This window comes from Nyctereutes procyonoides, unplaced genomic scaffold, assembly GCF_905146905.1.
Source record: "Nyctereutes procyonoides isolate TBG_1078 unplaced genomic scaffold, NYPRO_anot_genome, whole genome shotgun sequence".
Lineage (NCBI taxonomy): Eukaryota > Metazoa > Chordata > Mammalia > Carnivora > Canidae > Nyctereutes > Nyctereutes procyonoides.
In genome coordinates this window covers 29,309,906-29,324,098 of record NW_026575120.1, presented here as the reverse complement: position 1 = coordinate 29,324,098, position 14,193 = coordinate 29,309,906, and the positions used below count along the sequence as shown (strand labels likewise).

The 14,193-nt window shown below is 45.9% G+C and overlaps 1 protein-coding gene across 4 annotated transcripts in view; it reads right to left on the bottom strand.

The window, feature by feature from the left end:
- The window catches only part of PTN (pleiotrophin), a 100,874-nt gene extending 88,038 nt beyond the window's left edge, over positions 1 to 12,836 (bottom strand). The window contains exon 1 of one of the 4 annotated variants that reach the window (XM_055335238.1): positions 12,602 to 12,836. The gene's annotated coding sequence lies outside the window, so the exon portion shown is untranslated. Of the gene's footprint in view, positions 1 to 234; positions 363 to 12,601 lie in introns of those variants that run through there. The other 3 variants (XM_055335235.1, XM_055335237.1, XM_055335236.1) reach the window with 3 other exon arrangements.
- Between the last annotated feature and the right edge of the window lie 1,357 nt (positions 12,837 to 14,193).

Sequence of the window (14,193 nt, the reverse complement as noted above, 5' to 3'; positions counted from 1 at the left end):
ATAAAAGGTTTTAAAAAAATGGAAGCATCTTCACACAGAGGTCTACAAATGGAAATAGTATTAGATGTTATCTTGAGGGATAGGTCATAAGATCCGCAGATGTGCTTCAAGAAACACCGGTCAATATCTGCTATGTCTTATCCTTTCTAGTATGTTCCTCAAGTATCCCTCAATTGATACGGTGTTCCTCACTGGGTATTTATTCTTCCTTAATTCAGTCAAAGTCAAACTTACCTGATGAGCCACAGTCTCAGAGTTTCTCCATCTGTACCCTCTGGGAGAATGTTGTTACTGGCTCCTTAAGGCCTTACTAGTTGGTCTGCACTTCACTGCCATGTTCGTCACCTCTTCCAATGCAGAGGTTCCTGGCCTCTCTGCAGGTCTAACAGGTTCCCTGATCTCACTGCAGCATTATGAGTCATAACAGATACAAATATTTAACACTTTCAAGGGACAGAGTGTGATTTTGCTTAAATTGCACCAAGAGTAGAGATAAGCCATCCCTTATCACACTGGCTAAGCAATGAAATCCATTCCCTTTTGAGAAAAACAGCCTCTAATACTTAGGTTGAGCTTCTTCACCAAAGATACATTAAAATCGCAGTAAGAAGAGTAGTTACACCTTCTCCTTATTCTGTCCTAGTTTTCAAACGTTGCTCAAGTTGTAATGGATGATAATAAACCTAGCCACACCTTGGCACGGACTTGGAAACCAGATAAGGAAGATGTCAGTTGGAGGTGGGGAGAAGACAAGGGGATAATAATTTGTTCTTCAAGATAAAATTGGACTTTTTTAATAGAAAGGACCAAGCCTAAACTTTTTCTGATTTAAACAAGGTACTGATTTAAACAACATTGCACGCTACAGCTGGTAAATGGAAGGCAAGGGACAAAACTCACCAGGCGAAGCTCACTGGTAATGTGCGCAGCTAAGCCCTGGGCCTGGAGGATCCTGTTCTGCTCCAGCGCAGGAAAGGGAGCCTCTCTGTCTCCTCCTTGAGCCCCTTTCATGACCCTCCCCCCCAATCAAGGGTGGAGAAGACAGTTGGTTAGAGGATGTGCACCTTTACGGAAGAGTTGGCTCCGGCAACCAAATAGTCTCCCCTCATGGTCTTGCATCCAATATTGCTTAGGTCCTATTTAAGGCACTGGAAGAGCTGCTACTGTTCTGTCTTCAAAAGCTTCCTCTAAGAACAAGGAGGGGACAAGCTTGCTCCACGGAGCCAGACTGACTGCATGGTGTCATTATACCAAGAGGCATCTAGAGCTCAGGGAATTGGGAAGCAAACAAGACCAACCACCAGCCCAGAGGAGTCTCCTAACAAACCCCACCAGAGCCAGTGGGCCCAGTGGTTCCTCTGCTGTGAAGGAAACCTCAGTTCCATCTAACAGAATTTTCTGGGAGGCCCCAAGTTCCTCTCCCCAAGTACAGGGCTTCCGACTCTCAGGTTTGGGGATGTTTTCTCTAAGGTCTCAGACCAAGTCCACTTGCATTTCTTTTGTCTGTTGGATCTGCTGCCTTCGAAGTTAACTGCCCTCATTTAACCTCTTGCAAGAGAACATCACTGGATGAGGCAGTAGAACCCCCAAGTTAGGCTGCTTTTCGGAACTGCAGATCAATTTTGAGAGAAACTGGTTAGAAATCCACCTCTACCCACTTACTCCTGCCACATTGCTTTTGATCTATCTCTTCAAACCAAATTCATTTATGACAGCCTTGAAATACATCTTCAAATCCCCAGATATCACGTATCAGGGGGCAAACTCTATGATCCCTGTCAGACTAAAACTGCTATTTGAAAAGGCTAAAAATCATTTCAGGCTCAAGTTGGTGGGAATCCCAATACTGGCATGGACAATCAAAGCGTTTAACCACCACCTGTCCTCTCCAATCAGGAATGCGGGTTGTCAAACGCAAATTTGATCTGACTCACTTTCAACTACAGCCAATCTGTGCATTAGACCTTCCAAATAACAACAGAGCAAATAAACAACTCCCCGTTGGGTGCCAACGCATCAAAGAGTCACGGACACATCAAAATGTTTGCTGCTGGGCAGGTTGACCACCTGCAGTGCTTTGGGCCCAGCCCCTGGGCCCCAGAACAGCCCAGAGGTCCCCTAGCCTCCTGGGAGCTGCTACAGGGGTTAGGTGGGACCCAGGCAGAATCTGACAGCTATAGCTCCCCTGGGGAAACCCTAACCCCCTCCCCTTATGTATCTGGAAAGGTCCTCAAGGGTAAGAATGGAAGATACTGTTTACTGAGCTTGACCTTTCATTGGCACACACTAAGTTCCACGGGATTACTTGTTCCTGGCTCAACAGTACATCCTTCGCTGAGACAAAGATTTTTTTGTTTGCTTCAAGGGATTATGCTTATTTGTTTTCATTTTCCTACTTCCAACTTTATTATGAGACTCTGTAATTGTAATTTACTAGGCTTTTTTTTTAATGATTCAAATTTCCCCATGTCAAGCTAAATAAATTGAATTTCCACCTTAATTGGCCCATTTCGTAAAATTGAATGCACATTAATGTGTGTAAAGCTATTAAAAGTATAGCCTGCATTAATTATGTTGATTTTTTAAAGACCTACAACCATTCATACAATTTTTTAAAGTTATTATTGGTAAATCTGTAGATGTATATCACAGTGTTAATAGCAGTATCCATTTTGAACAAGACTTAAAGTGAGTTTTTCTTCTTTATAGTTCTTAAAAATTTGAGCATCTTATACCAGGAACATGTAGTTTTCTAAAGTGAGAGAAAAAAAATAATGTTTCTTCAGGTATATATTTGCTTTTCTAATAACAAATGTAATAATGTAAAAACTCTTCATTATATTTCGTATGATTAAAGTGAAGCAACCTTCTCACAAGTTTGACATGCATGGAGCTCTTTTTGAGATTCTGAATATCGCCAAAGACACTGAACTTAATAATTAAACGTATGCTATAAATAAGAAAAGAGGATAGGAAGAAAGGCTTCTGTTTCAAAATGTTAAGTACCTAAACCTGTTAAAATAATCTAATAAACTACCTGCTTTCCTTCCCGGGGCAGTTCAGTCTCCCTCAATGACACCCCGTGGACCATACCTACAGAAACATACTGCACAGAGAAGGTAACATTTTTTTTTTCTGGAAACTACTTTTTGGACAACAAAGTTGACCCTTGCATAAGTGTCTCCAAAGCTGCAGGGTATTTCTTTTAAGCCAAAGATCCCACTTCTGGCTTAACATAGACATGCCCCAGGGACAGCTGGCACACGCTCACTGGAATCCCTCCAGTGTTCTAGTGATCCGAAATGAAGACTGCTGTATGTCAAAACCTCAGGGATGATCCTCTGCTCTTGAGGGCAAGGACCCCAGGGCCAGGTTTCAAAAAGTCTGTATTATTAGCAAACAAGTATGAAAACACTGTTTCAAAATTTTGTGTGGTCTCCATTTGTTTTAGCTTGAGTGAAGACTTTCTGTTACCAAAGAATGTTACCGAGATATGTTCCTTATTGCTGAAACCTGGCTCTGAGGCAAAAATCTCTGGCTTCTTCTCCGGGCAGCCCCGAGTCTTCTCAGAAGTCACACAGATGGATGACACCTGCTCGACTTCCATTACGGTATGGATGGGATGATCAAAGAGAATGACATATACTCAAAACCTAAAGAGGAGAATATTCTAGCACAAAGAAAACAAATTATATTTTATCCTTTTCATATTAAGAATGAAGTCTCAGTCGCTTTTAAGGCAAATTAAGAAGGCAGTGTTTGGATCCCTTCTCCCCTCTCAAGGGAAAGCACCGGGAAGGGAGACACTAGTACCCACAGGGCAGGGGGGCACTGACTCTGAGGGCTTTTAGCTGATGCAGAATTCAGAAGGCAACTGCAATTTTCTTGAATAATAACCAAACACTGTAAATGTTTGGATGGCAAGTATGGGGACGAGCAGCTTTTGCATGCAGCAAAAAGGGTTACTGCCCATGACTCTCCATGTTTGTTGGAAGCTATGGATGTCCACCTGGAGAGTTCTGATCCCTCTCCCATTCTCTCAGGTTTGTTCAACTCAACTCCGGTGGCTGGCTACTCAAAGTCAGGTCCCCAGGCCAGCAGCACTGCTATCGCTGGGGAGCTGGAGAGAAGTGGCCTGATGCCCACTAACTAAGATCTGCATTAGCAAGATCCCCAGGGGACTGAAATACACAGGAAGGTGTGAGAAGCACCTGCTATCGTGTAAACACAGTGCTGCAAAGACCTAAATTGAGGGAGAATAAGAGATTGAAAAATTGGGTGTCTCCTTGACAACTCTTAGGAAGAACTGTAATATAATATTTAGTAAAAGAATGCAAAACCATTTTAGTTTAGCCTTTTTTTAGGATTGTCTTCTTGGGTTGTGTTTCCCCCCCCCCCCACTCTGACTCAGATTTTCGTTTCTTCACACCCTTCACACATCTCTCGTCCTACTCACCTCATCCAAACTTACCTTCCAGCAACTTAAGCAATCTCTAGGAGTCCTCAGAAAATGACAATGACATGCAGAATTGGGAAAAGAGACAGACCTGGCTCCACTGATTTTATTACTAACGACTCACATTTAATGTAACAGTTTACAATTTATAATAAATGTTGGATTGTCACAGTTTACCTTTATCACCAAAGGCAAAGCAGGTAATACCATCACCATCCTCAGTGCCATCTGACAGCTAAAAAGAAACCCTGAGGCTGCGGGAGACTCAGTGATGAACGCTCCACCCCATACCAAATAACAGGAAGAGCCACAAGGAAACAATGTGGGCTTCTACACCTTAACCCTGACAACTCCTCTGAGCCGATGCCTCCTTGGTGGCAGGAGTCAGGGAGGGGAGAACGAGGTTGTGGGCCTCACCAGCGTCAGCGATAGGATGGCTTTCTTTGGGCCGGGGGTGCCCTAAATGCACACTGCCCTGCTAGACCATACAAGAAAGGCCAAGGTCCCCAGCCTGATTTGGAGACCCCAGGCCTTAAGCATGACCACATGTTGCATGTTTCTTTTCAGAGGAAAGGCATTTGGGAGCTGCATTTACAGAGAATGATCTGAGAGTGTGGAGAGGAGAAACATTTCAACAAGCAGAGGGAGCGTCACCCAAGTTTCTGTCTGCATGTTTGAGAACCCAACTGGGCATGAGAAATGAAAGCAGTGAGGGAGCACAGTGTTGTGGGGTGCTGCGTCACCACAATCAGCACCTTCGTCATCCTTGTCAAACACGCCCCCACAGACTCTGGGTTCAGTCCGTCATGTTCATTTTCTAGATCAATACTGATGTCAATCCTACACAGTATTAGTGCTCTCATTAAAATGAGACAGAAGGCAACTGAAGAAGAAACGTGATAACTGCTGATGGTCACACAGCTAGTAGCAAGTATAGCTGTGGTTCCTACCTTGATTTCCTTGACCATGGAGCTCAAATACTGGAGTGTTAGGGCTAATATTTCTAACATATCACCTGCATCCAAGTGGCCTGTCACACATCCAGACTCCCTGATTCCACCTCTCAAGTCAGAATCTGTGGGGATGGGCCCCAGGCATCTGGAGGCTTAGACAGGGCTCTGGTTATTCTGATAAACATTGAAGACAGGGAACTACTACCCTAGATCATTTGGCCTCTTTCTCTCTCTCTTTCTCTCTCTCTCTCTCTCTCTATATATATATATATATACACACACACACACACACACATTGGAGTTTAGGTTTGCTATAAGAGGCAACTGGGACATAAAATTAATTAGCCGAAGGAAGAAATGGCATTATACTATAGAGGAGAAGAAAATACACAAACTGGGAATTTAAAACCTTTGTTTCGGTACTTGCATGGCACTTAACTCATCTTAACTCCTTGAAGCTTAACTGCATCAATTTTTTAAAAACCCTGCTCAGCCTAAGTATAAAAATTTTATATATATATATATATATATATAAATGTAGAAAGTTCTGAAAAGCACATATTCTAGTGTCACATTGGAGCTATGGTGAAAAAGAAGGCTTCAAGTGATCAGTCTTGTAGCTTTGACTTTTATGGTCTGTTAAAGAAGAGGGAAGTCAGATTTCTCTATTAGGGAGGTAGCCATGAGTCAGAGACCATGCAACATTTGGGCATAAAGTGGATGAGGGAGTCTATGATTAGAAGATACTCCAGAGAACTGGCAGGCTTAGGTGGCCTCTGGAACGGGAGATGGAGAGGCTTCTTATAGAGGTTGGAAGCTATGAATGGGGGCGCTCAGATTTAAATAGGAAATTGGCACCAGGTGATGTTTAGAGGGATCATGTATAGAGGACAGACCATCAAGGTCTTTGGAGCATGAGAGGCAGGAAAAATGGTTCTCAAAGTCATTTCTCTTTTCACTTATTTGCCAGACATTATTGGTCATTTTCAATGATCCAGTGCCAGATATTCTAGGGTCCTTGAGATGAAGGAGGGAATCCCTGCCTTTAAGGGTACATGGTGTGGGGGGGTTGAGCTCGTGACAATGGTGAGTAATTATGATTGGGAAAAGATGAGCTCTTCCAGGGTCAACCCTGCTGCAGAAAGCAAGAGTTAAAGCTCACTTGGAAGGGTTGATGTAGAGGTGGAGAAAAGAGCAGGGCAGAATGCGAGCTCCACCTAGAGGGCAGATCTAGGTGCCTGGGAAACCCTCCTTGGGTGCCTTCCACTCCCTTAGTTTCCTACAAATTCCACAGAGGACATCAGAGGATTTGCTTTCTTCTCCTCCATGCATAGATTTCCCCTGAAGGGCAGTCATCTCACTCCCACTATAAATTTTCCTGAAGAGACATCTACGGTGATGTGTCAAATCTTTCAAATTATATTTACTCTAAATAAGTCCGAGTGAATTCTAAGATGTCACTTGCAGTCACTTCCTGTCTGCTGTATTGCATGGCTGATGTGAGATGAAGGCACGAAGGAATCAAGAGTTCAATTCTCTTTCAGATAAACAGCACTAGAGTAACCAAAACACAGTGATAAGTTTGAAATACATATTATCACCTTCTCCATTTAGCCTTTTGAGTTAAACTCCTTTTCTCATAAAATTTTTTTTAAATCACTTTGTCGCTTTTTACGTATTTTGTATGTACACATCTTACTCGTACAATCACTTTGTATGTACACATCTTACTTTAACTTGTAGTAATTTTAATGGTATTCACACAAACACTGAGTAGCCCAAAAGCTATATGAAGGCCTATTTTTGTGACCCCTATCACACTACCTGATATATAATGGGATAGTCAATATGTGCAGAAGTCTGTTAGGGTTAAGAACAAAGTAACAAAAAGTCTTTTATTTCAATCTCCTTCCCCAACTAGGATTGTGCTCCCCTTAAGTATTCATTAAAAAAAATTAAATTAAGAATGTGACACCAAAACTCAATAGACAATGGAGAGATTTGCAAGTTCTCTCATTGAACTTGAAGTAGAAACTCAAAGTCAAGATTAATACTGAAGCATCGGGGGGGGGTGTGGAAAGGAAGGGGGTGAGACTTGAATATTTAGAAATAAATATCCACATTTGGAAGCTGAAGGGAAAAGATGCAAAAAAAAAAAATACTGAGAGGAGTGTCCAAGGAAGTTGGAAAAAAATTAATATGTCAAGGAGGTTACAGTAAAATATAATCAGATAATCGTAAGAAGGCAGTGTTGGCAAGCAAGGCTGCTGCATGCTAAGGAAAAGGAAGCCGTTTGTTTGATGAAATGACCTGTGACTTAAAATGTGTTTTTTTTTCCAGAGATGGGAAGGGAGTATAAATGGATTTTCACTGACATCTCTTTTAAATGAATTTGTAATAAAGGATTTCACAAGTTAGCACCATTTCCATATACAAATGGAACTGTAAAACTGTAAGCCTTAGAGAAAAGAAACTATGTGTTGTATTTCTTGAGTATATTACATTAGGCATCTAGCATATATAATAAAAATTATTTATTATGGTTAGATTGACTTGCCAAAGGAGCAAGAAACATTTGCATTGTTAAGGCAGGACCTGGGAAGATGGAAGTGAGTAATCCAGGCTTCGCTAAAGAAACAATGAAGCCAAGCCTCTCCTAGTGACAAAAGCATGAAATGATCCTAACTAGGGTCTTTCTTAGTCTAAAGGGAAATAACCCAGGGTAGTCGATAGAGTGCACATTGGCCTGAAAAACATATTTGAGTGAACCGGATCAGAAATATGTGAAAATTTCAGCTACAAAGGCCCAGCCTTCCATGCATCCCACATACGGGCAATGCTTCCAGATACACAGTTACATGAACGTGTATTCACCGTCACAGATATGGCAAAGGAATTGGGCAAGACATCATGGGATTTGATAAATGGGAAATGATGGCACTGGATGAATGGAAGGGAGCAATGAGCCAGAGGAAGGGGACAGGGAAGTGTTACAGTTGGAAGAAGTGGAAACAAAGGGTTAAGAATACAGCAGGCCCTTTTTTAAGTGACATTTTGGGTTGTACTAAGCACAGTTCTTAGAATTAAGAGCGCGGTGTCAGTTACTCTCACTCACCTCTTTCGAGATTCAAATACAACAATTGACTTTTTTTTTTTTCCTAAGGATGATGTTTAGGACTCTAAGAATTCTGTTGTTAGGAAATACATGATGGTGATTTTTTTTTTAATGTCACTTTACCCCCCCCAAAAAAAAAAAGAAAAATAAATAAATGTCACTTTACCTAAATCCACTGTGAAGAAATGGCTAAAAAACAAATCCCAGTAGAAGAAATTAAAATTTCTCAAACTACCTCAAGCATCAACTATTCACTGTCTTCTGTGCCTACCCTTAAGAAATAGGGATTTGCGGTGAATGTGATCTACATAATCAAATCCACAATGTTAACATAAATATAATGCCCTCTGAAAATGTTCCATTATAGCTACTCTTTTACACCGCAGACATTTTAACTTTTTTTTTTTAACCAAATACTAAACCAGGGTGGAACAAAAGCCCTGTTATATTTGACAACCTAAGAAAGATTGTATGACACTGAGAAGCCTGCCACATACAAGACTGGCAAGAAGTGCATGGAAAAATGGCTCGATGGATGGAAAGTGGAATTGGCCTTAAACATCAGGAATGAAGAACAGCTTTCCAAAGGCAGGCTGTGGCCCAAATCCCACTCAGGCCAGTTGGCTCTGGATGGAAAAGAGCCGACCCAGCTCATAAAGAGAAGATCCATATCTGAATATTACTATACCACAGAGCAATGGCATGGCATCGTGCCAAGAAGAGACAAAAGTCCTTCTGATTATTCAGTAGAACGGCAGCCTTAACCTTTTGAAGAAGCCCCATTCAGCATCCAAGCAGTGAACAGCACAGTTGGAGAGCCCTGGCTCCCCCGGGGCTCCTTACACTAGACTTCAGTGCACTCAGGTGTAGACCATGCTTGCGCTCTGGTCACCGTGGGCACTCTCAATGTGAACAGGACCTTCAGGAGAGAAGTAAGGACAACTCTCCATATCCCTATGCCACCATACTAAAAGCATGAATGGAGGGACACCTGGGTGGCTCAGCGTCTGAGCATCTGCTCAGGTCGTGACCTGGGGGGTTCTGGGATCCAGTCCCACATGGGGCTCCCCGCAGGGAGCCTGCTTCTCCCTCTGCCTGCATCTCTGCATCTCTCCCTGTGTCTCTTATGAATAAGAAAAAAAAACAAAATCTTAAAAAAAAAAAAAAAAGCATGAGTGGAGAACTTTAAGGTGTATTCCGACTTCTGGGCCTACATTAGCCATTAGGTAACCACATTTTGAGTAAGCCAACTAAACTCAGTCTCCTGAGAAAATTTTGAAGAGTGATTAAAAAAAAAAAAAAAAAAACAGATCAGAAAACGGGATCAGAATCCATGGGGAGAGATCACTTAAATGAGAAAACAAGAGTATCTTCAAAGGGGGAAAAAAGCATTTATAGCTAAAACAGTTCATTTCTAAGATAGTTTAATTGCTTTTATCAATAAAATCAATTTGGGGACCTTATTTCTTTCAGGATATTTCCAATGATCAAGTTTCATGGATATTCAAACAAGGCCACTGATTTTACTAGTTACAAAGAAAAATGCCTAAAAAAAAAAAATGTGCATCCTGCTACATATTACTATATGTAAAGACCAAATAAGGTGCATTGAAGCTCTCAATAAATTTGCAAATTTATTACAACAAATATAGGAAACCACAGAACTATGTATTATTATATAATATGTACATATGTTACTCTATATACTATTAAATTTTTCTCATCTCCTGTAATACCTCATTTAAACATCAGGTAATACAAGTTATCTACTAATGGGACATTAACTGGGCATTAGCACAGCTCTGGCCTGTGTAAATACAACGCGGGGCACCTGTGTGGCACCATTGGTTAAGCAACCCCACTTGGTTTCAGTTCGGGTCCTGATCTCAGGATCCTGGGAACAAGCCCTGCACAGGACTCCATGCTCAGCGTGGAATCTGCTTATGACTCTCTCTCTCCCTCCCTCTGACCCTTGCTCTCTCTAATAAATAAATCTTAAAAAAAAAAAAAGAAAAAAGAAAATGCAGTTGTATCCACAAGTGACCAGCTGAAATAGAGCACCCACTGTAAGCCTACTGTAAGGCTTCAGGTGGGCATCCCTCACTGGTTTCACTCATGGGAAGAAAACTGTCCTAAAGGAAGGGGGCCCTCCTCCCTCCCCTCTCCCTCCCCTCTCCCTCCCCCCCCCTCCTCCTCCCTGCCCCCTCACCACCTGGGTGAAGAAAAGATTCCCAGGGGGAGAAAAGATCACCTTCGGAAGATGTAAAGCACAATTGGAGAACTCACAGCACAAAAGTTTCTTAAAGCACAGAATAATAGCCATAGGGTGTTTGGGTTTTTGTTTTTTGTTTTTTTTTTTTTGAATAAAATTTTAAAAAGTCTCCTCCTCTGGTTTCAATGAGGAAGTATCACCGATCTAACGTATCTCACATCTCAAAAGGGGAAAGGAGCTAACACCCACTCTAATTTCCTCTGAATGTAACTGGACTTTGTAAGTAAAGTGATTTTTTTTTTTAACGATTCGGTCCCTAAGGTGAATAATTTACTTAAAAAGGCACCTAATGAAGATGGAAAATCCATGCTAGGTCTTCCGGGCTGGGAGACACCTCTTTTGTTTCAGTACCACTACCCGGGAGGATCTCCACGTATCCATCATCCCCAGTGACCCAGGGGGCCAAGTGGGCTTTCCTGTTTCACCAACTTGACGTTGGCCTGGGATCCTGAAATTGCTTCATGAGGGGTTTGGGGGCGGGGGATCCTAAAGCTCTTCTTGGCCGGCCCTCGGTCTCCTGCCAGGTCCGCCGCTCCAACACGCACAGGCACACACCACCTGCCTCAAGCTGCTCAAGCAACGAGCTATCGAGGTGAAAGGGGAAGAGGGGGACGTCCCCGCCGCACCCACGGTCCGCTCCTCCTCTCCCCGGAGCCACCGCAGCCTCTGGTTTTCCAGGGCATCCCCACGCACTGGCCTAGGTCACGGGGGCTCACGGCGCAGAAACCAGGTGTGTGTGTGTGTGTGTGTGTGTGTGTGTGTGTGTGTGTGTGTGTGTTAAGGGGCATGATGTGCGTCCTCCAAGAGGAAGCGTTATATTTTGCAGGATAAGCAGGGAAGCAGTCGAATGCGTTCCGTGCTTTAAAAAAAAAAAAAGAAAGAAAAGAAAAAGAAAAAGAAAGAAAAAAAGGTCAACCTCTGAAAAACCTCAACTCCGACCGGGCATCCGGCAAATTAGCGGCGAACATTCCACCCCCTACCTTCAGGCGTGCGAGCCCCGAGCCCCGAAGTTCGAGCGCGGGCGGCCCTCACCTCGGCGTTCGAAGCGCAGACGGGCTTAAGGTGCGCCTCGTCAACTTCGGTCGCGGCCACCTGCCTGCAGAGCCGTTCCTGGGCCGCCGGGCAGCCCGGGCAGGGCTTCTCGACGTCGACCCCTACATCCCCCTGGCCCCCCGCCCGCACCCACAAGGGCCAGCGCGGTGGGCGCAGCCCGCAAGCCCAGGAGAGAGGACGGGGGCTGCCCCCGGGCCCCCCCACCCCGCGCAGCCCCAGACGCCCCTCCGCCCCGGGCAGCACAAGGTGCAGATGCTCGCGGGCCGGGACAAAAGCCGCCCCCACCCACCGCCTCCCGGCACCCTGAGCCCCCCGGACCGCCACCCTGCACCCCACGCCCGGCTGATGCCTCCGCCGGCCCCGGGGTGTCCCCCACCCCGCGCAGCCCCAGACGCCCCTCCGCCCGGGGCAGCGCAAGGTGCAGATGCTCGCGGGCCTGGACAAAAGCCGCCCCCACCCACCGCCTCCGGGCACCCTGAGCCCCCCGGACCGCCACCCTGCACCCCACACCCGGCTGATGCCTCCGCCGTCCCGGGGCGCCCCCCACCCCGCGCAGCCCCAGACACCCCTCCGCCCCGGGCAGCACTAGGTGCAGATGCTCGCGGGCCGGGACAAAAGCCGCCCCCACCCACCGCCTCCGGGCACCCTGCACCCCACGCCCGGCTGATGCCTCCGCCCGCCCCGGGGCGCAGGGGCTTCCGAGGCGCCCCCGCCCCCGCCCCGGGTCGCCCACTCCGCCGCCGGCCACTTACTCGGCGTCGCGCGCTCGGGCCGCCTGGGTTGCGCGGGGCGAGGCCGGGCGCTCGGTGGGCTGCCGGGGGCCGCGCCCGCTCGGCCGCTGCTGCGCTCGGCGGCTCCCTGCGGGGCTGGGGGACGGCCAGGCGGGGACCCCGAGCCGCCTCGGCCTCCGCTGCGCGCCGCCGGGAGGGAGCGGAAGGCGACTGGGGAAGGGGAGGGGGCGCGGCGGGCAGGGCGCGGACGCGGAGGCCGAGGGAGGGAGCGCGCCCGGGGCTCGCGAGCTGATTGGGAAGCTCGTTCCAGCCCCGAGCCGCCGGGGCCCCCGGACCAACCACCGCTGCCCGCGGGGCGGGGACGCACACCGCGTTCGCTTTGCAAACTTTAAGCCCGAGCCGTGCTCTAGGTGCGCGCGCCCCGCGGCTTGAGAGGCAGGAGCTGATAACAAATGCACAAATGCACAGCTGATAGCAATTTAGGAGACACTTGGAGCCCCAGACTTTTTTTTTTTTGGCTATATTTGAGATGAAAAAACCCCGTCTTCCAAGGCAGCCTCTCCTCCCTCCTCCCCACCCCGCGCGCGCGAGCACCCGCCCCTGCACCCTGCTCCAGGTACATCAGCTGTCAGCCGCGTCCCACCTGCGCCATCGCAAGTGTGCGAAGTCCTCCCTGGCGCTGGTCACCAAGAGTGACAGATGTCTGAAGGTTCCCAATTAAATGCCACTTTGCTTTAGGGAGCTCTTTCCTTTTTTTTTTTTTTTTTTTTTTTTTTTTTTTTTTTTTTTGGCTTCCTGGGGCCTTTAGTGACCTATTTAGTGACATGCCTTCTTTGACACCCAAGAGTTGAGAGGCTTAATCAGTGTGGCTCCAACTCTGGTCCTTGGTACAACTCAGAGGCTGGGCGGCGTGGCGATCGGGATTCCCATTATGTTTCATTGAGAACCCATGCTAAGGCAGTCAACACATCCAGGGGGGTTTGGATGACGTATGGATGGATATCTATGACACCAAGGACATAAAAGTATTGCATAAAATAATAGTGACGTATAAGACGACTTTCCCCAAACATATCAAAAAGCACATTCTGAGATTTTTTTTTTTTTCTGCTCCTCATCAGAGTTCTTGCCGGCCTCGAGTCTTCCTCTTTTTACTTTTCAGTTTCTCATTCCATGGCATCCACAAATGGTCGCAAAATATACTTCCATTTCCACTTCCTAAGGTTACGTTCCTTCTCTTCAGTTTGATAAATATCTATTATGTGCCTTATAGAACTCTTAAAATTTACATCTGCTTAGAACCCTATCCCAACCTCCACCCCCCCCACCCCCCACCAATTAGAAGCATTGTTTTGTGGCAGGTAGTTCTCAGAACTCTGGGCTTGTATATTGACTGCTACCTGGACAAATGTCCCATGAAAGTGCCAGCCAGGGACAAAGAGGTGTCTCTACAAGTAGACCTTTTAATCAATCAAGCAACCTTTTTTTTTTTTTTTCAAAAGAGGCATCCGAAATTCCCTTACGAAACTCCAGTCTATCTCTGTACCCAAACTCTTCATCCACCTGCCACATACCATCCTACAGCAGAAAGAAAGGAACAAGGAGCTGTCTCC